The sequence below is a fragment of the Pan troglodytes genome, chromosome 17, assembly GCF_028858775.2.
Source record: "Pan troglodytes isolate AG18354 chromosome 17, NHGRI_mPanTro3-v2.0_pri, whole genome shotgun sequence".
In the NCBI taxonomy this organism is placed as follows: domain Eukaryota; kingdom Metazoa; phylum Chordata; class Mammalia; order Primates; family Hominidae; genus Pan; species Pan troglodytes.
In genome coordinates this window covers 37564003-37591072 of record NC_072415.2, presented here as the reverse complement: position 1 = coordinate 37591072, position 27070 = coordinate 37564003, and positions in this window count along the sequence as shown.

Below are 27070 nucleotides of genomic sequence, written 5' to 3'. Positions count from 1 at the left end.
CTCCCAAAGTGCTGGGATTATAGGTGTGAGCAACCATGTCCGGCCTTTGTCTTTCATTCTTATTTCCCCTCTGTCCAGTTATCATGGTCTCATTACTTGCTCACTTAATTTATTGTGTAACTGGATAGTCAGAAAACAAAAGCCTCCTTCCAGTATCTCATTCCCCACATGCAACCCTTGGAATGAGAGGGTCAGAGTTTCTAAAAGGCCATTCGGGTGGTGTATTAGTCAGGGTTCTCTAGACAAACAGAACTAATGGGATAGATGTATATATGAAGGAGAGTTTATTAGGAGAATTGACTCACACGATCACAAGGTGAAGTCCCATAATAGGCCGTCTGCAAGCTGCAGAGCCAGGAAGCCAGTCCAAGTCCCAAAACATCAAAAGTAGAGAAGCCAATAGTGCAGCCTTCAATCCATGGCCGAAGGCCAGAAAGCCCCTGGCAAATCACTGGTGTAAGTCCAAGAGTCCAAAAGCTGAAGAACTTGTAGTCTGATGTTCGAGGGTAGGAAGCACCCAGCACAGTAGAAAGATGGAGGCCAGAAGACTTAGCCAGTCTATTCTTTCTACGTTCATCTGCCTGTTTCTACCTGGCCGTGCTGACATCTGATTAGATGGTGCACACCCAGATTGAGGGTGGGTCTGCCTTTCCCAGTCAACTGACTCAAATGTTAATCTCTTTTGGCAACAAGCTCACAGACCACCCAGGAACAATAGTTTGCATCCTTCAGACCAATCAAGTTGACAATATTAACCATCACAGGTGGGATCCTGAGAAATTGAACTGACAGAAGGGCATTAGAAGCCAATGTGTTTCAGGAGATTTGGGATATCCAGACACTAGGAAGAAGAAATGGGTTTATTGGTTTCAAGAGTAGCTGAGACCAGTCTCCAGTTACCCAGCTTCCATGTGAAAGTCCCTGAGAAGCCGAAGGTGGGGGTTGTAATAGGAATGGAGGTGGTGGTAGTGGGAACAAAACACTAAAATTTTTATCCTGGGGAGGTGAGGGAAATTTTCATGAAAGTAATACAGCCACCCATCTTCAAGCACAATGGATAAGAAAAGATGGGCTTTCTGCAGATATTCTGGACCATGTGTGCACCACAGGAAATGCAAACATTTGTGAGATTGGGAAAGACCAGTCTCAAAAATAGCTAAGATAGAACTTACTGCCATCCTAGTGGGATGTGGGATGGTTTCTTTATTCTTTATTCTCTTTCTTTACTTTTTTTTTTCAGAGCCTCATTCTATTGCCTAGGCTGGAGTGCACTGGCATGATTATAGCTCACTGCAGCCTCAACTTCCCAGGCTCAAGGGAATCTCCCACCTCAGCCTCTTGAGTAGCTGGGACTACAAGTGTGTACCACCATGCCCAGCTAATTAAAAAAAAAATTTTTTTTTCTAGAGATGAGGTCTTACTGTGTCGACAAGGCTGGTCTTGTACTCCTGGCCTCACATTTGAGAGGCCTCTTGTGTTGGCCTCCCAAAGTGCTGGATTACAGGCATGAGCCACCATGTCTGGCCCCCACTACTGGGATGGTTTCTAAACATATAACATTTGATTTAGGAGAAAGGAGAAAGTAACTTTTCTTTTTCTTCTTCTTTTTTTTTTTTAACATCTAGCATTACAGGATAAAATTCATGTCTATTAGTCAGCGTTTTCTTTTCCATTACCATGGTTACCAATGATGATGATGATGATGATGATGATGATGATGATAGCTGGTATTCATCAAACTATTGCTGTGTAACAGACACTAAGCTAAGTGCTTTACATGAATCAATTTCACTTTCACAGTAGTTACTATTATTAATCCCTTTTTACAGGTAGAAAATTGAGGCTAGAGAGTTTATGTAAATTCTTCATGTTTACAAAGCAATTAAACACAAGAGCTGCATGAACTTGCACTCTCCATTCACCTCACCCTGTTCTGATGAAACTCTATATGCTATGCTGCCTTTATATTGATCAAAGTGTTGACAAATGAATGAATATGCATCCAGAAGTAGGGCTGGACAATAATTTATCTCTTTTTTTCACCCTAACCCTTAATTTGTGATTCTTGATTAATGGATACTTAATGAATCGAAAGAGAATTGGAAACAATTTTGCAAAGAAATGAGAAAATAGCTTTAAGATATATGAGAAGAGGGACACATCAAGAGATTGTTTGTGCTGATAAAGCAAGGTATCTCTATGTACATGCTGATAAATTATAGATTGCATTATAGCTCTTGTTATTCCTGTATCCCTCCCTCTTTTCTAAGACATCATGTAATTTTTTTCCTATTGCATTTCAGATTTCTGCATATTATACCAGGAACTCTTAACGCTGTGGTGGAATGAGCTGGTGAGGACTGTTCCCCACAAAGGAATAAAGCCAAAATTAAAATCTCTCTTTTTTATGTTTCTTTCTTTCTCTCTCTCTCTCAAACTTGACACAAGAAGAAAAATCACCAGGTGCCAGAAATGAAGTGGAAACTCACAAACAATGCCATTCTGATCTAGTAGAGGAGCAGTTAGTGAATATTTTCTGTAAAGGGCCAGATAGCAAATACCTTAGGCTTTTGAGGCCATATGGTTTATGTTATAACTATTATAACCCAGAAGTAACAGAAAATATGTATATGAATGAATGTAGCAGTGTAGCAATAAAATTTTATTTACAGAAATAGGCAGCGGGCCATAGAGTGCTGGCCACTGTAATAAAATATCAAAATCAACATAAGCTCCAGAGTAGGGTCAATGCCCACTGATATGGTTTGGCTCTGTGTCCCAACCCAAATCTCATCTCAAATTGTAATTTCCCACATGCTGAGGGAGGGACCTTGTGGGAGGTGACTGGATCATGGGGGTGGTTTTTCCCATGCTCTTCTCATGATAGTGAGGGAATTCTCACGAGATCTGATAGTTTAAAAGTTGCAGTTTTGGGGGGGAGGAGCCAAGATGGCCGAATAGGAACAGCTCTGGTCTACAGCTCCCAGCGTGAGCGACGCAGAAGACGGGTGATTTCTGCCTTTCCATCTGAGGTACCGGGTTCATCTCACTAGGGAGTGCCAGACAGTGGGCGCAGGTCAGTGGGTGCGCGCACCGTGCTCGAGCCGAAGCAGGGCGAGGCATTGCCTCACTTGGGAAGCGCAAGGGGTCAGGGAGTTCCCTTTCTGAGTCAAAGAAAGGGGTGACGGACTCACCTGGAAAATCGGGTCACTCCCACCCGAATATTGCGCTTTTTGGAACGGCTTAAAAACCGGCGCACCATGAGATTATATCCGGCACCTGGATCGGAGGGTCCTACGCCCATGGAGTCTTGCTGATTGCTAGCACAGCAGTCTGAGATCAAACTGCAAGGCGGCAGCGAGGCTGGGGGAGGGGCGCCCGCCATTGCCCAGGCTTGCTTAGGTAAACAAAGCAGCTGGGAAGCTCGAACTGGGTGGAGCCCATCACAGCTCAAGGAGGCCTGCCTGCCTCTGTAGGCTCCACCTCTGGGGGCAGGGCACAGACAAACAAAAAGACAGCAGTAACCTCTGCAGACTTAAATGTCCCTGTCTGACAGCTTTGAAGAGAGCAGTGGTTCTCCCAGCACGCAGCTGGAGATCTGAGAACGGACAGACTACCTCCTCAAGTGGGTCCCTGACCCCTGACCCCCGAGCAGCCCAACTGGGAGGCACCCCCCAGCAGGGGCACACTGACATCTCACACGGCAGGGTATTCCAACAGACCTGCAGCTGAGGGTCCTGTCTGTTAGAAGGAAAACTAACAAACAGAAAGGACATCCACACCAAAAACCCATCTGTACCTCACCATCATCAAAGACCAAAAGTAGATAAAACCACAAAGATGGGGAAAAAACAGAACAGAAAAACAGGAAACTCTAAAACGCAGAGTGCCTCTCCTCCTCCAAAGGAACGCAGTTCCTCACCAGCAACGGAACAAAGCTGGATGGAGAATGACTTTGACGAGCTGAGAGAAGAAGGCTTCAGATGATCAAATTACTCTGAGCTACGGGAGGACATTCAAACCAAAGGCAAAGAAGTTGAAAACTTTGGAAAAAATTTAGAAGAATGTATAACTAGAATAACCAATAGAGAGAAGTGCTTAAAGGAGCTGATGGAGCTGAAAACCAAGGCTCGAGAACTACGTGAAGAATGCAGAAGCCTCAGGAGCCGATGCGATCAACTGGAAGAAAGGGTATCAGCAATGGAAGATGAAATGAATGAAATGAAGTGAGAAGGGAAGTTTAGAGAAAGAAGAATAAAAAGAAATGAGCAAAGCCTCCAAGAAATATGGGACTATGTGAAAAGACCAAATCAACGTCTGATTGGTGTACCTGAAAGTGATGGGGAGAATGGAACCAAGTTGGAAAACACTCTGCAGGATATTATCCAGGAGAACTTCCCCAATCTAGCAAGGCAGGCCAACGTTCAGATTCAGGAAATACAGAGAACGCCACAAAGATACTCCTTGAGAAGAGCAACTCCAAGACACATAATTGTCAGATTCACCAAAGTTGAAATGAAGGAAAAAATGTTAAGGGCAGCCAGAGAGAAAGGTCGGGTTACCCTCAAAGGGAAGCCCATCAGACTAACAGCGGATCTCTCGGCAGAAACCCTACAAGCCAGAAGAGAGTGGGGGTCAATATGCAACATTCTTAAAGAAAAGAATTTTCAATGCAGAATTTCATATCCAGCCAAACTAAGCTTCATAAGTGAAGGAGAAATAAAATACTTTACAGACAAGCAAATGCTGAGAGATTTTGTCACCACCAGGCATGCCCTAAAAGAGCTCCTGAAGGAAGCGCTAAACATGGAAAGGAACAACCGGTACCAGCCGCTGCAAAATCATGCCAAAATGTAAAGACCATCGAGACTAGGAAGAAACTGCATCAACTAACGAGCAAAATCACCAGCTAACATCATAATGACAGGATCAAATTCACACATAACAATATTAACTTTAAATGTAAATGGACTAAATGCTGCAATTAAAAGACACAGACTGGCAAGTTGGATAAAGAGTCAAGACCCATCAGTGTGCTGTATTCAGGAAACCCATCTCATGTGCAGAGACACACATAGGCTCAAAATAAAAGGATGGAGGAAGATCTACCAAGCAAATGGAAAACAAAAAAAGGCAGGGGTTGCAATCCTAGTCTCTGATAAAACAGACTTTAAACCAACAAAGATCAAAAGAGACAAAGAAGGCCATTACATAATGGTAAAGGGATCAATTCAACAGGAAGAGCTAACTATCCTAAATATATATGCACCCAATACAGGAGCACCCAGATTCATAAAGCAAGTCCTGAGTGACCTACAAAGAGACTCAGACTCCCACACATTAATAATGGGAGAATTTAACACCCCACTGTCAACATTAGACAGATCAACGAGACAGAAAGTCAACAAGGATACCCAGGAATTGAACTCAGCTCTGCACCAAGCAGACCTAACAGACATCTACAGAACTCTCCACCCCAAATCAACAGAATATACATTTTTTTCAGCACCACACCACACCTATTCCAAAATTGACCACATACTTGGAAGTAAAGCTCTCCTCAGCAAATGTAAAAGAACAGAGATTATAACAAACTATCTCTCAGACCACAGTGCAATCAAACTAGAACTCAAAATTAAGAATCTCACTCAAAACCGCTCAACTACATGGAAACTGAACAACCTGCTCCTGAATGACTACTGGATACATAATGAAATGAAGGCAGAAATAAAGATGTTCTTTGAAACCAATGAGAACAAAGACACAACATACCAGAATCTCTGGGATGCATTCAAGGCAGTGTGTAGAGGGAAATTTATAGCACTAAATGCCCACAAGAGAAAGCAGGAAAGATCCAAAATTGACACCCTAACATCACAATTAAAAGAACTAGAAAAGCAAGAGCAAACACATTCAAAAGCTAGCAGAAGGCAAGAAATAACTAAAATCAGAGCAGAACTGAAGGAAATAGAGACACAAAAAACCCTTCAAAAAATTAATGAATCCAGGAGCTGGTTTTTTGAAAGGATCAACAAAACTGATAGACCACTAGCAAGACTAATAAAGAAAAAAAGAGAGAAGAATCAAATAGACACAATAAAAAATGATAAAGGGGATATCACCACCAATCCCACAGAAATACAAACTACCATCAGAGAATACTACAAACACCTCTACGCAAATAAACTAGAAAATCTAGAAGAAATGGATAAATTCCTCGACACATACACTCTCCCAAGACTAAACCAGGAAGAAGTTGAATCTCTGAATAGACCAATAACAGGAGCTGAAATTGTGGCAATAATCAATAGTTTACCAACCAAAAAGAGTCCAGGACCAGATGGATTCACAGCCGAATTCTACCAGAGGTACAAGGAGGAACTGGTACCATTCCTTCTGAAACTATTCCAATCAATAGAAAAAGAGGGAATCCTCCCTAACTCATTTTATGAGGCTAGCATCATTCTGATACCAAAGCCGGGCAGAGACACAACCAAAAAAGAGAATTTTAGACCAATATCCTTGATGAACATTGATGCAAAAATCCTCAATAAAATACTGGCAAAACGAATCCAGCAGCACATCAAAAAGCTTATCCACCATGATCAAGTGGGCTTTATCCCTGGGATGCAAGGCTGGTTCAATATACACAAATCAATAAATGTAATCCAGCATATAAACAAAGCCAAAGACAAAAACCACATGATTATCTCAATAGATGCAGAAAAGGCCTTTGACAAAATTCAACAACTCTTCATGCTAAAAACTCTCAATAAATTAGGTATTGATGGGACATATTTCAAAATAATAAGAGCTATCTATGACAAAACCACAGCCAATATCATACTAAATGGGCAAAAACTGGAAGCATTCCCTTTGAAAACTGGCACAAGACAGGGATGCCCTCTCTCACCACTCCTATTCAACATAGTGTTGGAAGTTCTGGCCAGGGCAATTAGGCAGGAGAAGGAAATAAAGGGTATTCAAATAGGAAAAGAGGAAGTCAAATTGTCCCTGTTTGCAGACGACATGATTGTATATCTAGAAAACCCCATTGTCTCAGCCCAAAATCTCCTTAAGCTGATAAGCAACTTCAGCAAAGTCTCAGGATACAAAATCAATGTACAAAAATCACAAGCATTCTTATACACCAACAACAGACAAACAGCCAAATCATGAGTGAACTCCCATTCACAATTGCTTCAAAGAGAATAAAATACCTAGGAATCCAACTTACAAGGGATGTGAAGGACCTCTTCAAGGAGAACTACAAACCACTGCTCAAGGAAATAAAAGAGGATACAAACAAATGGAAGAACATTCTATGCTCATGGGTAGGAAGAATCAATATCGTGAAAACGGCCAAACTGCCCAAGGTAATTTACAGATTCAATGCCATCCCCATCAAGCTACCAATGACTTTCTTCACAGAATTGGAAAAAACTACTTTAAAGTTCATATGGAACCAAAAAAGAGCCCACATCGCCAAGGCAATCCTAAGCCAAAAGAACGAAGCTGGAGGCATCACACTACCTGACTTCAAACTATACTACAAGGCTACAGTAACCAAAACAGCATGGTACTGGTACCAAAACAGAGATATAGATCAACGGAACAGAACAGAGCCCTCAGAAATAATGCTGCATATCTACAACTATCTGATCTTTGACAAACCTGACAAAAACAAGCAATGGGGAAAGGATTCCCTATTTAATAAATGGTGCTGGGAAAACTGGCTAGCCATATGTAGAAAGCTGAAACTGGATCCCTTCCTTACACCTTATACAAAAATCAATTCAAGATGAATTAAAGACTTAAACGTTAGACCTAAAACCATAAAAACCCTAGAAGAAAACCTAGGCATCACCATTCAGGACATAGGCATGGGCAAGGACTTCATGTCCAAAACACCAAAAGCAATGGCAACAAAAGCCAAAATTGACAAATGGGATCTAATTAAACTAAAGAGCTTCTGCACAGCAAAAGAAACTACCATCAGAGTGAACAGGCAACCTACAGAATGGGAGAAAATTTTTGCAACCTACTCATCTGACAAAGGGCTAACATCCAGAATCTACAATGAACTCAAACAAATTTACAAGAAAAAAACAAACAACCCCATCAAAAAGTGGGCGAAGGACATGAACAGACACTTCTCAAAAGAAGACATTTATGCAGCCAAAAAACACATGAAAAAATGCTCATCATCACTGGCCATCAGAGAAATGCAAATCAAAACCACAATGAGATACCATCTCACACCAGTTAGAATGGCAATCATTAAAAAGTCAGGAAACAACAGGTGCTGGAGAGGATGTGGAGAAATAGGAACACTTTTACACTGTTGGTGGGACTGTAAACTAGTTCAACCATTGTGGAAGTCAGTGTGGCGACTCCTCAGGGATCTAGAACTAGAAATACCATCTGACCCAGCCATCCCATTACTGAGTATATACCCAAAGGACTATAAATCATGCTGCTATAAAGACACATGCACACGTATGTTTATTGCGGCATTATTCACAATGGCAAAGACTTGGAACCAACCCAAATGTCCAACAATGATAGCCTGGATTAAGAAAATCTGGCACATATACACCATGGAATACTATGCAGCCATAAAAAATGATGAGTTCATGTCCTTTGTAGGGACATGGATGAAATTGGAAATCATCATTCTCAGTAAACTATCGCAAGAACAAAAAACCAAACACCGCATATTCTCACTCATAGGTGGGAATTGAACAATGAGATCACATGGACACAGGAAGGGGAATATCACACTCTGGGGACTGTGGTGGGGTGGGGGGAGGGGGGAGGGATAGCATTGGGAGATATACCTAATGCTAAATGACGAGTTAGTGGGTGCAGCGCACCAGCATGGCACATGTATACATATGTAACTAACCTGCACAATGTGCACATGTACCCTAAAACTTAAAGTATAATAAAAATAAATAAATAAATAAATAAATAAATAAATAATTTTAAAAAGTGGCAGTTTCCCCTGCCCTCTCTCTCTCTCCTGCCACCTTGCTTCTCCTTCGCCTTCTGCCGTGATTAAGTATCCTGAGGCCTCCCCAGCCATGTGGAACTGTGGGTCAATTAAATCTCTTTCCTTATAAATTACCCAGTCTCAGGCAGTTCTTTACAGCAGTATAAAAATGGACTAATACGCCCACATGGGGATGGGATACTGAGCTTTGGGCCAAGATGAAGTCTGGAACAAGAACTGAGACAGTTGCCTAAATCTGAGTCATCTAAAGTCCTAAACCATTAAGTAAAAGAAAAACACATTTTTTTCTTTTTTCTTTTTTCTTTTTTTTTGAGACAGGGTCTTTCTCTGTCACCCAGGCTGGAGTGCAGTGGTGCATTCTCTGCTCACTGCAACCTCCACCTCCCAGACTCAAGCAGTCCTCCCACCTTAGCCTCCTGAGTAGCTGGAACTACAGGTGCACACCACCACACCCAGCTAATTTTTGTATTTTCTGTGGAGGTGGGGTTTCATCATCTTGGGCAGGCTGCTCTCAAACTCCTGAGCTCAAGTAATGTGTCCACCTTGGCCTCCGACAGTGCTGGGATTACAATCTAGAGCCACTGTGCCTGGCCCTTTCTTTCTTTCTTTCTTTCTTTCTTTCTTTCTTTTTTCAATTGCATTGTTTTGTTTCAAAAATCAGTTCATTGCACAGGAAACAAAAGTACTTCACCCACTGGCCTAGGGAAACAGCAAAGAGGCTCTGGGTGACTGACACTCAAGGGCCTTGGTTGCAAACAATATTAATAACCTATACACTTCAAGCAGAAAAGAATATGAAAGAGGCCCAGAAAGCTGGAATCTGGAGCTCCCAGCCTGGTATAACGGCCAACCCACTATAGGATGTCACTGTGATCCTCAAAACTGGATGCCAGAAGCTCCACCTCTGTCTCTTCTCCTGGGGCCTCTGCTATCATTGTTTGCCAGAATATTTATCCTTCTCTCACAGTGACTTCTTCCCATCTCTCCTTCCCAGAGTCAAAATATCTCATTGTTGGAATTCTCACTACTGGGAGCCCAGAGATATGAATTTTCTTTTTCTACCTTGTAAAGGAGGAACTTTAAATGTGAGGAATTAATGCAATGTAAAAAGGTTTTTCAAAGATGTTGGTTAGCCACATATAATTAGACTCTATGAGGATGATGATTTTTGGTGTGTATCTGTGAGAAGTTTTAAAATTCAAAGATTTTGGTTAGCCACAAATAATTGGAATCTATTAGGATGATGATTTTTGGTGTGTGTCTGTGAGAAATTTTAAAATTCTAGTCTCTGCCACACTTGGGGGAGTGCTCTGTTATTCTTCTTAAGGAAAAAAAGGTATTTAAACTTTTAGCCCATGGGTAGAGGTAGAAAAACTCCCCAAGTGTCTAAATATGTCTTTTAGGTATTAATATATTTGAATTAATAAAAACTCTCCAATTGTCTAAATGTGTCCTTTAGGTATTAATATATTAATATATATGAATATTTGAATTCAAACAAGATCCACATCTTGCATTTGATTCCTTTTTAAGTCTCTCTCACTCTATAACCATCATCCCTTCTCACTTTTTTTTCATTTCTTTGATTTGTTCTAGAAAGCACTTCACATAGGAATACTGTATTCTGGATTCTAGTGAGCATTTTCTTCCAATGTTCTTTAACTTGTTTATCTTCTATATTCCCTGTAAGTTGGTAGTATGATCTAGAGAATCATTTTATTCACATTCAGTTTTTGTTTAGATAAGAGCCCTCCATTCCTGCTGTGTTACAAAACAAGGCACAGAAGATCTGTCTCTTCCCCTTTCAGTAATGCCAAGATGAATTATTGGGTTCAGGTTGTCTTGGCTCATTCATCCATTATCAATTTACCAATCATCATTTCACATGATAGTTTTAATATTTATGACAATCATTGTCTATATCCATTATTTATTTCATTATGGGTTTCAAAATAGTGATTTTCTAAGTCTACAATTCTTTGTGCATTTTAAAGAACATTCTATCACCAATTATGTGAAATATAATTTGTACAGAAACGCATGTCTTTGATTTATTTTATCATTTTCATAGTGATTTGGTGCTCTAGTGAACTCCTGTGATAACTGTTTTAGTCCACTTGGGCAGCTATAATGAAATACTTTAGACTGGTAGTTTATAAACAACAGAAACATATTAATCATGGTTCTGGAAGCTAAGAAATCCAAGGTTAAGATACTGGAAGATTCAGTATCTGTTGGGTGCTTACTCTCTGCTTCATAAATAATGGTTTGCTGCCTGCATCTTCACCAGGTGGAAAGAACAAAAGAGGATAGGAGCTCCCTTGAGCCTCTTTCATGAGAGCACTAATCCAATTCATAAGCATGGAACCCTGATGACATCATCACTTCCCAAAGGCTCCACCTCTTAATACTATCACATTGAAATCTGGTGAGACACACACACATTCAGACCATAGCAATGACCAGTGTGTGTGTTTTAAAACATTTTTCAGTGTTATTACAATTTAACGAATTTTTAATATTACTCTAAATGCATGGATTTCTAAAAAAGTATTTAATTTCCTTCAATATGTCTATTCTGCCTTTGCTCAAATTGTGCCAGCTTTTGACTGGTGAATACTCCTCTATGTTGGCCCCTATAATCTCGTTACTCTTTGATAGCTTCCTTGCTTGGTAGCCTACTAAGATATCTCCAGCTCATTTTGTACACTTTCTTTGCAAGACCTAGAATAAGGAATTTTTCCAAGAAGCTTTGGTTCTTTGTAGTGGAAAATGAAATTTAGGGTCTTGGGTGATGGCTAAGTTCATTGCTACTGGCACATCATTCCTTCTTGGTGTTTTCAATGAACAGAGCAACAAAACTCAATTTTTGAAGGAAAAATAATGCATTTATATTGATATTTCTTATTTTAAAAATGTCTTTTTTGGTCGGGTGCGGTGGCTCATGCCTGTAATCCCAGCACTTTGGGAGGCCAAGGCAGGCGGATCACAAGGTCAGGAGATTGAGACCATCCTGGCCAACATGGTGAAACCCCATCTCTACTAAAATACAAAAAATTAGCCGGGTGTGGTGGCACATGCCTGTAGTCCCAACTACTTGGGAGGCTAGGCTGAGGCAGGGGAATCGCTTGAACCTGGGAGGTGGAGGTTGCAGTGAGCCAAGATAGCACCCCTGCACTCCAGCTTTGGTGACAGAGCAAGAGTCTGTCTCAAAAAAAAAAAAAAAAAGAAGTCTTTTTTAAAGCTGAGAATTTTATGTATATTGTATTTTAAAAGATATTGAGTTTTCCCAGATAATTACAGTTGACCCAGGAAACAAACAAAAGGGAAGAGACAAGGGTATAGGAACTTAAGATTTTAGAATAGGAACCCCAGGGATTTGGAGCTTTTTCTTCTGAGGAAGAGACTTTACTAGCATCTCTGCAGTTGGCCTTACCAGGCCAACTGTAGCTTCCCAGGGGACACGCTGGTCCTTATGCCAGTGTCTCCAGTTACTTCATCCAAAGCTAGCATAAAATGTTATTAAAAATTAACAACTAAACGCTTTTGCCTATCTCATTTTCTTTCCCTAATAAGCATCTTGGTTTCGTTGCCTTAAGGCTCAAGGAATTTTTTCTTGATCTTTAAAGTCCAGTAATTTTATTAGATAATGTTTTAGTGGGTCATCTGTTTTTTTCCAGATACCCATTGTGCCCTTTCAATAATCTTTTTTTAAAAATCTTTTTTGGTAAATTTTTCTTAATTTGAATATTTGTTCTGTATCATTCTTAGGTTTCCTCTTTAGGAGCCCCTTCATACATGTCAACGATGTTTGCCACTCTCTCAACTACTTCTTAACCTTTTTTTAATTCTAAATTTCTATCATTTTTACTTTCTACTTGTTTTAAAGTATTGTGTGTTGTCTCTGCTTCCTCATGTGTGAATTCTAGTTCAGGCTTCATTTCTGAAATACTTTTTTATTTTATTTCTAATTCATAGTTCTTACCTTATATCTAAGTTTTCTAATCCTAACTTGTTATGTTGGTTAATTTTTAAAATTACATTTTAAAATTTCTTTTTGCTTGTTTGAAATAGTTATAGTTTTCATCTGTTTAATGGCTATATATTTCTGGAATACTTTTAATATCTGTAGGGACATTCTACTCATTATTTATTTTATTTTTTGCATTTGACACAGTTCTGTTCATTGCTTATTTTTGTGTACTATTGGATTTACTGACCTTTTAGGAGGCCAGGTGGGTCAGGTTACCTTTGTTAGCTTCACAGATCTAAAACTTGTACTTGTTTTATCTTTGTCAGATGTTTATAAATTAAAAGCTCAGTAAATATGACTCTCTTTTCTGAGATATTCTACCTCCTTCCTCCTCTCCTACTTTAAGTTTCCCTTAACTTTTACTTTTATTTATTCTGACTTGCTTACTTTGGAGACAATTCCTACCAGTTTCTCCTAGGGTTTTTTTTTTCCCCCTCAAAGGGGGCCTTATTTGTTTAGTTACATGAGCCCATTTTCCCAGAGTGCCTGATCCTTCAGAGCCACACCTAATAATTACCTGTGAGTGTTCAAAACCCTTCCAATTTTATTTTGGCCTCTCACACTTCACAATAAATACCTATTGACAATTTAGGTATTCTCTATTGACAGTCTATTGTCAGTTTAGGGATTCTCCATTGACAGTTTATTGACAGTTTAAGGGTTCTCTATTAACAGTATTAACAGTTCAGATGTTTTCTCATTTTCAGGTCCAGCAGATATAGGTCATTGCTTTCCTCTGTTATCTTCTACATGGATGCTGATAGCATGTTTTGTTCACATATTCTTTTATTTTGTGGACTGTGGGAATGCTTTGTCACTTAATCTTATTGTAAATGTTGCCTGTGCATTTTTGGTTTTGTATTCCTAGTTGCTCTGTTCATTTTTCTGAGGGTACTTGGGAAGCATATTTACTTGTTCCTTATTTTTTACTTATATTACTGATGCTTTTCTCTTATGCTGAAATCTTGGTTCATAATGTCAAAAGATGAAGTTATAACAATTTAAAGAAATTAATTTGCTTTATTTGCAGCTCTAGGGTCAGGTAACACTTCATTTCATTACACAGAATAAGTGTTCCAATGAGCTGAGGAGAGGGGATTGGTTTTATAGACAGAAGAGGGCTGAAGAAAGTAGACACAAAGAGCAAAAGGTAGATTGGTCATTTTAAAGTTATTTTCTTTGTAAGGCAGACACAGGGAAACAGAATAATAGAAAAATAACTGATTAGTTAACATCAGCTTACTTCAAGATAATTTTATTTTTCTTGGTGTGGATTAGCACAGAGGAAAGTTTATTATTATGTCGACTGACACTGGCCTGTTTGAGAAATTTGTCTATTATTTCTCTCTTCTGATTTCCCAGAAGGTCAGATAACAACTTACTTTTGGTTTGGTGAAATGAAACTTTAGTATAAGTGACTTCATTTTGGTTTTATTCTGATCTCTTGGGGCCTAGTGCAGGAGCTCAATCCAAAACAATGGGCTCTGATAATTTTTATTTAATAATAACAACATTGTGAAATAAACAACAGTGTTAAATAAACATTGTTATGCTGTATTTATTTATTTAAATCTACCTTTTGGTCTTTGTGTCTGCTTTCTTCAGCCCTTTTCTGTCTATGAAACCAATCCCTTCTGCTCAGCTCATTGGAACACTTATTCTATTTAATGAAATGGAGTGTTGCCTGGCTCTAGAACTGTCATTACTGTTAAATAACAACATTAATATATTACTTTATCTTGCCATATATATACAGTAACTCCAAAGTAGTATATAACTACCATATTCAAAGTTTAAGATTTCCTTGCATTTATTATTTCTCTTAGAATTAGGGTGATCAGCTTGTTTTGGTTTACCTGGAACTTTCCTGGTTATAGCATTAAAAGTCCTGTGTCTTAGGAAACCCCTCAGTCCTATGTAAAACCTGGATGATTTATCAGTCTACATGTGCCACTAGCCATATAGGGTCAAAATACTCTGTTTAATATTCACTTGGGTTCATTTGGTTTTAAATATGGCATGCCAATTGTTAGGTAACTTGTTTTCTGGTTTTTACTTGTAGAGAATGCACACATTTTCAATTAAAGTAAAATATAGAAAAAAATGTTAAAAACACTTCTATGAGGAAGGGTCATTCACATTTTGTTCATAGCCTATGCACATTTTTTCTATTGGTTTGTTGGTGCTTTTCTTCTCAATGTTTAGAAGCTCTTTGTATAGTAGGAATATTAACGCTTTGTGGCATAAGTTGAAAATAGCTGATTTTGCAGTTTTTTAGGCTAGTGAAAGTTTTTATTTTTAATTTTTATATAGTTTACTTTTGAATTTTGAGTCACAGTTCAAGAAGCTTTCCTTACTCTCAGTTTTTATGTAGGAATTTGTTCGTTTTTTCACTAGTTCTTAGGTAACTTCCTTTTTTGCATTTGGATATCTAATTTTAAATTTTTATTAACATTTTAAATTGTTTTGTTAAAAACTCTTTAATTTTTTACACTCCTGATTATTTTTGAGAGTGGGATAAAATACTTCTACCTCCACTGTTGATTTATCAATATTTTATAGTATGTCCATTGATACCCGCTTCACTTCTTATGTGGTTAAGTTGCTAGGTGCATTAAGATCAAAAGTGTCAAAACTTTCTGGTGAAGAAATTGTCTTTTATGATTACATAATGATTCTCTTCATTACCTTAAAGTTTATTTTCAGTATAGCTAAAACAGACTTCTTTTCTACTTAGTATATTTTTTCTTTATACTCATGTCTTTAAATTTCAAATATATCTCTTATATGGCACATATAGCTGGATTTAAATGTTTTTAAATTAAACCTGAGAGACTCATTCAAATATCTAACACATATATTAAGATTTATCTATACCATATTGTTATGCCTTTTCCATTTTACCAAGTTTCTTATTTTTGCCTTTCCCCCATTTTTTCTTCTCTTATGAATTCTATTTTCTTTGTTCCTCTTAATAATGAATCCATCTAATTTCATAGTCATCTGAATAGGGGTGTTAAAATAATAGCATTCCTATGCATTTCTAAATAAACATTTGCTATTTAATGTTTTTTGAGAGCTATTTGAGCCTTCTTTGTAGCACTGTCTGATGCACTAGTAGCTTAAGTAGAGGGAGTAAGGAAGAGATATAACATTCTCCTTTTGGTCACACCTCTGATAGGATGGGGTAGAAGAAAAGGGAATGGGAAAGTGCAGTGAGCCTCGGCCCATCTGGATGAAGTTCTGGTCTTTTTATTGATTGGCTGGCTTTAAATACCATTTCAATTTATATGCACTCAGAGACTGGATGTGTCTCTAGTGTTCTACCCATTCAGTCCCACAAGGCCAGATTTGAGAATTGCTACCACTTCTGTAACTTCTAGGGTACTTATATGGTATTAATGGTCTCCTTCTCCACCCTGCAGACTGCTCTTTCACTCTCTCCAACTCTCTTTTCCTCTACTCAGTATTGGGAGAATCAGCAGGTCTACTGGCCAAGTTGAAGTCCCCAAGTGAATGAAATTCAAATTTCCCCATTCTTATAAATCATTCTACTATAAAGACACATGCATGCATCTGTTCATTGCAACACTATTCACAATAGCAAAGTTGTGGAATCAACCTAAATGTCCATTAATGATAGGCTGGAAAAGAAAATGTGGTACATAAACACCATGGAATACTATGCAGCCATAAAAAGCAATGCGATCATGTCTCTTGCAGTAACATGGATGGAGCTAGAGGCCATTATGCTTAGCAAACTAACACAGGAACAGAAAATCAAATACTGCAGGTTCTCACTTATAAGTGGGAGCTAAATGACAAGAACACATAAATACATAAAGGGGAACAACACACACTGGGGCCTATTGGAGGGTGGAGGGTGGGAGGGAGAGAATCAGGAAAAATAACTAATGGGTATTAGGCATAATATCCAGGTGATGAAATCTGTACAACAAACCCCCATGACGCAACTTTACCTATATGACAAACCTGCACATGTACCCCTGAACTTAAAAAAGTTTAAAAATTTTCCCCATTCTTGCCTGACTTAACTATTAATCTTTATGAGAAACTTCTCAGAACTTTACCCTGGTCCCATGCCTTAGAGGAAAAGAAAGACTCTCTTTCCTTGTTTCAAAATGAAAGGGAGAAAAGAACTCTTTCATGTGCATTGTACTTTCTACAAGGCTGATGAAAAATCCTCTTCCTCTTTCCAGGACTATTAAAATACCAAGTAGGGGTAAATATGGGAACTGGTAGTTCTAAGTGGGTGTGTGGCCACTTGTTTGAGGATAAGCTGTATCCTAATACCAGTGGCTCCATTATAATGTGTGTAGGGTGGTGTTAAGCACCATTTTGGAGGCTTTTTCCCCTTAGTTGCAGTAATGAGGTCCCAGGGGAAGTTTTACTTAGGATCCTATCATAATTGCTTAGATTTACCTACATTTGCCACTTTCTTTCATTGTTAGTTACTTCTCGAATCCACCCCCCTTTATCTTTCTGAGTTAATTTCTCTTTTCTTGAGGGATGCTCCCTAAGTGTTTCTTTGAGCTAAGTCTGCAAGTGATAAACCCTAAATTGTGAATGTGTCTATTTTGTTTGCATTCTTTAGTTTCATTTAGCTGGGTATAAAATTCTAGATTTTCTGTTATTTCTCTTCATCAGTTTGAAGATATTTATTTTCTTCTGGCATCTGTTATTGTTAATGATAAATCTGATGCCCAAATGTTCTTCTTCAATAAACAGTGATGTTTCCCTGTTTGGCCATAACTCCCCTTTTTCCTGGATAGAGGAAATGGTGAGTCATGTACTCCATGATTCACCATTGAGTTGTTTGTTAATATTTTCACTATATCTTTGATGTTCTGTAGTTTCATAATTCTGTATACGGATTTATTTATCTTTTGGGGACTCTCTTTGGTTCTCCTTTCTGAAATCTCTTTCAAATATCTTTAAATTAAATGTTTTTCCCTATAATTTCTATTTGGGACTTTTTTAGTTCCAGCAACTGGGAAAATTGTGCTATTAAAGTCCATCTCCTGCTACAAACCCATGAGAATATTGAAGCCAGGTACAGTGGTGCACATTCATGTTCCAGCTGCTTGGGAGGCTGAGGTGGGAGGATCACTTGAGACCAGGAGTTCAAGACCTGCCTGGGCAGCATAGTGAGTTCCTATCTCAAAAAAAAAAAAATAGATAATATGTAATTATTTCATAACTGAGCTTGAAAGAAAGGAAAACCTTATGATAAGTGAAACTAAGAAGAATCCCAAAAACCAGAGCTATAAGCTTGTGAACTGTCCTGGGAGTGGGCAGGTATGTAATGGTCACAGCTGTAGGCTCCAGAACTTAGGAAGAAAGAGAATTTGGCCTTGGGCCCATGCAGAGAAACAATGAGATGGCACAAATGGAAGAAGAGTAAACGACATGGAAGATAAAATGAGAAAGTCCAAAAAGAAATTGAATAAGATGAGCAAAAGAGAGTGGCACCTGGGACTGGGAGCTGTTCCTCTGGCTCTTGACATAGGCACACACCTGCTTGGTGGATGGCCTGAGATGTGTACACTTGAGAGTGGTCCATGGGCCTATTTTTCAGGTGCAGAGGATGGGATAGGGGAGGAACAGGACTATTTTGCAGGCCAGGACTCAAGCACAGGGCTACTCAGCAGTGCTCTGTGGGTCCAGGTGCATGCCCGTCAAAGGTGGCTGTTTCTCAGGCCCAGGACACGGCTGCATTGAGGCTGGGGAGGATAGAGGAAAGGTAGGGATAGGGAAAGATTTGTTAAAGGATACAAAATTACAGCTAGATAGCAGGAATAAATTCCAGTGTTCTGTAACATTGTAGGATGACTGTAGTTAATAACTATGTACAGTTTTAAATAGCTAGAAGGAGCATATTAAACATACCCAACACAAATAAATGAGAAATCTTTCTGAAGATAAATATGCTAATTACACTGATCTGATCACTATACATTCTATTTATGGAAACATCACTATGTAACCCATAAATATGTACAAGAGACAAGATTTATCTATTAAAAAAAAGAATAGCTGAGAATTTTCCAGATCTGAGAACTGAGTGAAGTATAGAGATTCCAGAATGGAAAAGTGAAATTAAACCATGAAGATGATGGTATCTGCTGGCCATAACATATTTTTATGAAATACTAGGAGAAAAATAACTTTACTATCAGTTATACATTTACTGAACTTTTTCTTGTCACTTGACACAACCCAAGAAGAAACCAGTAAATTATTTGAATAAACGTATATTAATAGTGTTATTAAAGAGAAGATGCTAGTGTGCTGCCTGGCATATGCTTTTCTATGATAATTTTACCACCTACGTGCTTCAGAATACTCACAGAATTATTGATCTGGTTATATCTACAATACCAATTTTAATACTTCGCTATTAACATTGAGTAACTGGGGAAGACATCTGCAGCCAGGGGTTTGGTTGTTGATTGACCCATGGTTACTCTGAGCATTATGACATCAGCTGTCAATTATGCTATTGTATTTGGATAAAAAGTACAAATTATATACACACACACTATATATATGTGTGTATATATAATAATATATATACATATATTATTATATATACACATATATATAATTATATATATACATATATAATTTTATATATATGTGTATATATATATACACACACATATATATATAATTTTTCCAATTCAGGAAGCAGAGCACAAAATACCACTCAGTAGGGTAGGGGTGGGAGAACATTACTACTGTAGCTCACAATGCATCATTAAAATGGAAGGGTTTTTCTAAATGCAAAGCATTCTATAAAACCTTATTAAACCAACCAGTTGTGAAAACAAACAAACAAACGAATAAACAAGCAAACCAAAAGACAACAAAATAACAGTACAAGAGCAAACCAAGACATGGGAAGTCCCTGTGACTAATTCTCAAAAAGAGAAAGAACAGGAGCATTTGAGCAATAGGCACCCTAAGCTCGTTTCTTCCCCTTCATGGATGAGGAACTTGAGGTCCAGAGAGATGACATGATCACTCAAGTCCCAGAAACGGGACAACAGCAGTGCATGATAGTGGAGAGAAGTCTTGTTAGACTCGAAATATTTTGTTCTACAAATGATATTTCGAGATGATCCAGCATGTCTTGTTCAGGCCATGGAGACAGTGGACTGAATGACAGCTGCCTCCCTGTTATTGTTACAGTTAGTTCTCCACATCCACAGGTTCTACATCCCAAATTCAACCAACTGTGAATCGAAAATATTTAGGAAAAATAAAACAATAAAAATAATAAAACAACAATGACAACTAATACAAGTTTAAAAAACAATGTGGTATAACAACTATTTGTATAGCGTTTACATTGTGTTAGGTATTATAGATAATCTAGAGATGATTTAAAGTAGACGGGGGGATGTGCATCGGTTATATGCAAATACCATGCCATTTGCAATAAGGGACTTGAACATCCATGAAATTTGGTATTTGTTAGGGGTCATGGAACCAATCCCCCATGGGTTGGAGGAATTGGAGGGATGACTGTTTGTGTTTCACGTTCCTACTCCACAGCAGAAGGAGTGAGGGGCATCAAGGCTCAGGGAGTCTGACAGATGGATACCACCAGCAGTCATGGAGGAAAGAGTAATGTTTCCTCAAGCAGAAGTTTTCTGATTTGGGCCTTGAGTGTCACACGTCTCAGCAAGGGGAGGTTAATTTTCCCTTCACTCTTCCCCCTTTGGTCTCATCTTCATCTCTCCCTGAACCTGCTCTCCTTGTGTGCTCTACCCTAGCTATCTTCTCTATTTATCACCCTGGCTCTAGTGGGGTCGTGGCATCGAGCTCTCCATGTCCATGATGATTAGCTGCCAAGGAAAATGAAGAAAATGAAAACAGAAATTACTTGAGGACTTTGCTGAACTCAATAAGCTCTTTAACCTTTTCCGGACCTCCCCAGTGCTCACAGAACAGTTCTTCTGACCTTTGAGACAGTGTTTTTGTCATCACTCAAGAGAGACTCCCAGCCTCCTGCTGACACCTTAGGGATGTGTTCCTGGCTTCCTGTCTGCCGTCTCCAGAGGCTGGTACATTTGTCAAAAGGCGTGATGGTCAGTGCCTTCATTACACAGATTTGGCTTCAATGTGAGGCACAGTTAGCACCTCCATCTGCCATTTCTGCTGGTTACCTGCTTTAATGCCCCTTGAGCTTATTTCCTTCAATAAAAGAGATATTATTATGGCTGCCTCCAAAAGTCATGTTTTTGGGGCCATCTGTTTTATCTCTATAAATTAGATTCTGAAAAGATGAGGAAAAATCATATTGAAAAACTGTCCCTACCTAAAATTTTCATTCTGTTTAAATCAGGGTCCTCCAGGTCCATAGAATGAAAGAGATAATTTTAAAGTTTTTTCCTCTGGGTACTCCCCATTTCTCTCAGCATTTTTGGCTACTTGATACTTTGCAGCCAGTTTCTTATTAAAGATAACATATGCTGGCTGGGCGCCATGGCTCACACCTATAATCCAAGCCCTTTGGGAGACCGAGGAGGGTGGATCACCTGAGATCAGGAGTTTGAGACCGGCCTGGCCAACATGGTGAAACCCTGTCTCTATTAAAAATACAAAAATTAGCCGAGTGTGGTGGTGGGCGCCTGTAATCCCAGTTACTTGGGGGGCTGAGGCAGGAGAGTCACTTGAACCAGGGAGGTGGAAGTTGAAGTGAGCAAAGATCGCACCACTGCACTCCAGCCTGGGCGATAAGAGTGAGACTCTCTCAAAATAAATAAATAAATAAATAAATAAATAAATAAGTAAATAAATAACATAAGCTAAGCTTTTAACCTACATTCTTCATAGCTTTTTTTTTTATGTTTGCTGGAGAATACTATGAAACCGATTTAAAGAGAAAGAAAACATAAGATTTATGACATTTAATAATATTTATAAAACCATATCTATGTAAAATTACATGATGCATAGATAAAACAGTGTTAATACCTTACATTGAGCACATTCATGCCAACTTTCTTCACACGCTGCTTTACAGAAGAGAGAGAGAAACAGGAGGCAACCAAAACAATCAGGCATCACAAACCGCATGCAGGCTTCTCATCCTTATTCAGAGCACAACATCAACATTTATTTTTGCACTGTGGCAGGTTTCAACTGGCTGCTGAGAATGAGAAAATAGCTCAATAACCCAGGATTTTTACTCACCACAGAATTCAGTTCATAAGTCTGCAGGAAACTCTATATACCTTAGACGATACATGCCTCTTAAAATTCTTGGGAAAGAGTTTGGGAGAGATAGGGCTAAGGGAATGTGGGGATAGCCAAGAAATCGTCTCTAGGTGATTTCTGGTTAGAACAGCTTATCTGTGATAAGGCTTTATTTATTAGCAACCAATATTTCCTTGGGAAATATCTACATAAGTCCTTTCATTCTGGGAGAGACTGCTGCTTTTCCAAATAAGAGAGTTCTCCCTTACTCTCTGGGTCGAAGAGAGATGCATGATTCTCTAGTCTGGATGCTTCTTACCAACAGTAACCTGAGGCTTAGGTAAATGAGAGAGAGGAGCTGACAGCTCCCAACACTATCGCAAATGCAAAAGAACACTTTGAACAGAATTAAATTGTTTTCTAAAATAAATATCTTTTCTTCCTAAGAACACTATGATTATAATAAAACCGTCATATATCTGTGGACACTCCTAATATTTGCAGGCTTTTGTCATGGTGGGGGGAAAAGATGAATTTTCAGAACCATCACATAGCCATCATAATCTGAGGTGGGACACTAGGAGCAGTTGACTGTAAGAGCCACACAATTTATCATCCTTGCCATCCTACTCTTTGCAGCCAACTGAAAACAGGCACAGTGCTTGGAATGACTGAATTGAGTAAAGATGGGTAAAATTCCATGTTTTCCATATTTAGCTTTCAACATATTCCTATGCCTAAATTGGTATCAGCAAGGGAAGTTTTCCTGCTGAAAGAGATTGTTGTTCTTTAAGGCTTAAACTTTTTGTTACTTCCTGGTATTCACACTGAATTTGTTTCGAAAAGGACTCTCATTATTACTTTGCAGGGGCTTATTCATTACAGATCCAGTTCTGAGGTTCAGGAAGAGGTATTCGCAAATTGCTAACCATAATGCAAAACTAACCCCCCAGGAAGATGATTTTTTTCACAATTTCTATTTTATGATATAGGATTATGCTGATTTCATGAAAATTTTAAAAAGAAAATTCCTTCCTGCTGAGTAACACTGCTCAATAAAAACCCAGGAAAGATGAGGCTTCCTAATTAGACACTCAGATGAGGGCTCCCAGCACAGTGAAGAAGGCTGAACAGAAAAAAAAAAATAAAGAAAATAAGTTTCTAAACAGTACTTGATGGGAATCCTTTTAGGGTTAAAGAATGTGACTTTTTTCTCTTTTCTGTTGGAGCTCATTGAAACACTAGTTAGACTTGTGGTAAATAAAATAACATTGTTCATTCAGGCCAAAAGACAAGTGCTCCTCCACAAGGTAAGAAGTTTCTCTTTCAATTAAAGTACTCAGAGAGTGCATAACATTTTGTCAGAGACATTGTGAAGAGGTTGAATAGATGCCCTTTAAGATTCCTGAAAACTGAAATTCTATAGAACTATAAAATTTATTAGTGTTTTCTTACTGTCAAGAGAGAAAAGAGAGGGAAATAATATTTTGGGGCATCTACTAAGTGGCAGTTGCCAATATAAAGCATATGGTTATCCACAGCTGGTGTTGGTGATTTTAATATAGTTTAAAAAGAGTAACAGCAAATTTCTTAAATTTATATATTTAAAAACATTTTTGGCCGGGTGCAGTAGCTCACGCCTGTAATCCCAGCACTTTGGGAGGCCGAGGCGGGTGGATCACGAGGTCAGGAGTTCAAGACCAGCCTGGTCGACATGGTGAAACACTGTCTCCACTAAAAATACAAAAATTGACCCGGCATGGCGTTGTGCGCCTGTAGTACCAGCTACTTGGGAGGCTGAGGCAGGAGGATTGCTTGAACCTGGGAGGCAGAGGTTGCAGTGAGCCAAGATCACACCACTGCACTCCAGCCCAGGGGACAGAGCGAGACTGTCTCAAAAAAAAGAACAAAAAACAAAAACATATTTTCACATGCACTATGTTATTGGATTCTTCTATCAGCCAATGAGGTGGGAGGGCAGATGTCCCCATTCTCATTTTGTAGGTGGGGATATGCAGCAGAAAGCTGTGTGACTGGCTTCTCGCACACAGCTAGTCACTGAGGGTTTATCTAGGGCAAACGGTGACCAATAATCACAGTCCACTAGGTTGCCGACATCTGTAACAATTGCAAAAATAAGACGCTGGGTGAACCAATTCCCAGTATCTTTCTCACCTGTTTAATGAAGAGAAGTAATAACCATCCAACCTACTTTAAAGGTGTTTTGAACATAAACAAAAAATAGCCAGAAGAGAGAAGCAATGATTTTGATGAAGTTTTTAAAATAACATGATGGGTGTGGGGGTGTAAGGTACAAGGGGTGTAACCATAACAGTAGCAACTCTGCAGTAGTCTTTCATTGTACATTTCAGTATGCCAATGCAGTCTCATTCACAATTTTAAAATTTCTATTTGTTGAATTTGTTCATTTGGTCTCTGCTGATTAAATTAAGATATCTCCAAGTATAGAAAGATAGAAAGGATAATTTTTAAAAGGTCATAGTTCTACAACAATTTACTAGTAATGTTGTAGATTTTTGTTTTTTTCTCTATACTCAATTTTTAGAAAATAGTTTAATTATATTATTTATAATTCAATAGTTTTCTGTTTTAAATATAAATTGCATAGTTTTTAAAAACCTAATTTTTAATGGCCATGTATAATTTCATCAAAGAGATTAGCCATTTATTGATAAATAGGCCTTTAGGTTAAAAAATCATAATTAACATTTATTCGGCCCCTTCTATGTGCTAGACACACTTTAAATTAAAAGTGGGTATTATTTTCCTTTTCTGTTTTTTTAATGAGAAAACAGCCTTAGGTGGGGCAAAGCCAGAATTTGCATTTTTCTAGTTGTTGGCGATCAGAATATGATACCTCAATATTTGGCACCTTGGCATACTGAGTACTTTAAGCCAAAGGAAACTGAGAAAACTGCAGAAGCAGAAGGTCTCTGACCTTCTCCTCCCTCCTCTCTCTTAGAGATCCTCATGTGACAGGTGTCTTGCCCTTTACCTATTGGAAAGCAATGACGAGGGAGGCACAGAGAAGAATCTGAACAAACAAGCCCCTCAGTTTATTACCATTAAGTTATGCCCTTTTTTGCCCAAATATGTATTTTACGTGATCCTCTATTTTTCATCAGATCTAAGCATAAAAATATACAGTTGTCTCTGGGTCTTTGGGTCTTCATTTCTCCTTTTTTTAAATTTTATTATTATTATACTTTAAGTTTTAGGGTACATGTGCACAACGTGCAGGTTTGTTACATATGTATACATGTGCCATGTTGGTGTGCTGCACCCATTAACTCGTCATTTAGCATTAGGTATATCTCCTAATGCTATCCCTCCCCCCTCCCCCCACCCCACAACAGTCCCCAGTGTGTGATGTTCCACTTCCTGTGTCCATGTGTTCTCATTGTTCAATTCCCACCTATGAGTGAGAACATGCAGTGTTTGGTTTTTTGTCCTTGCGATAGTTTGCTGAGAATGATGGTTTCCAGCTTCATCCATGTCCCTACAAAGGACATGAACTCATCCTTTTTTATGGCTGCATAGTGTTCCATGGTGTATATGTGCCACATTTTCTTAATCCAGCCTATCATTGTTGGACATTTGGGTTGGTTCCAAGTCTTTGCTATTGTGAATAGTGCTGCAATAAACATACGTGTGCATGTGTCTATATAGCAGCATGATTTATAATCCTTTGGGTCTTCATTTCTAAAGGCTCTCTGTTGTGTAGAATTTATAAAATGTGTTAAATACATTTGTTATGCTTGTCCATTATTAACCCGTCTTTCGTTAGAGGAATGTCAGCCAAAAACCTTGGAATGGGTGATGAGAAGATATTAATCGCACCCCTTCCCCACCACATAGCCCATGTCTATTGCTGTAACACAACTTTTAAAATAAAGCATTTGTCTTGTCTAAAACTAGTTGCACACACTATGGTAGTTTGAGAGTCAAAGAAATTGAGCATAAGTTTTTTTTTGTTTCTGTGACTGCATTCTATATATTTTCACTTAAAATTAGATCTAAGAACTAAGATTCCAAGAAAATAAGAAATTGCTTTGGTAACTCAAATGAAACAGGTTTAAAGTCTAAGAATATGTAGGGCAGGATCTGGCCTCAAGCAATTGATTGACATTTGGAGTTCAGTAGAGTTGGGTTCTCAATAGAGTATGGGATCCTATGAAAAGCTAGGACCTTCACTAACTTTATTTCCTCCTTGAACTCGAGGGTAGCTATAGGTTTCATAGTGTTTTTATTTATGATGTATTAGTGCTTCTAGGTCTAAAAGATAAATGAAGGACAAAAGTTCTAACATGGAAAATGAACCAAGGAATGTATTCCCCAAAGGCTAATAAATGTACCTTTTTAAAAACATAGAAAAATTAGTTAATTTAAATGATCACATCTGTGATTCAAAATACATCTGGCCTTACAGAAAACAGCTGGGTACAGAAGCCAAGCTAGTGAAGGCTGAATACATTGTAGCAGAGAGATAATTGGTCTCAGAAGTAAAGATTTCCAAATGCGCAGCTATTCAACATTATTTCAAGGAGTGTCTCTGGAGGAAGATTGATCTTGACACGCCATTCTTCTTTCCGTGGTGTCCTCTGACTGTGCATGAAGACAATGACAGTTAGCAGGGGAGCTGGAGAGGAAAGCTCCTGGAGCATTTGCAGGAGAGTCATCTTATGGCAGACAGACTCAAGTTGATCAGGATGTGGACTCTGTTTCCATCCACTGTCTTCAAAGCAAGCCCTGACTCTGAGTACAGGAGAAAG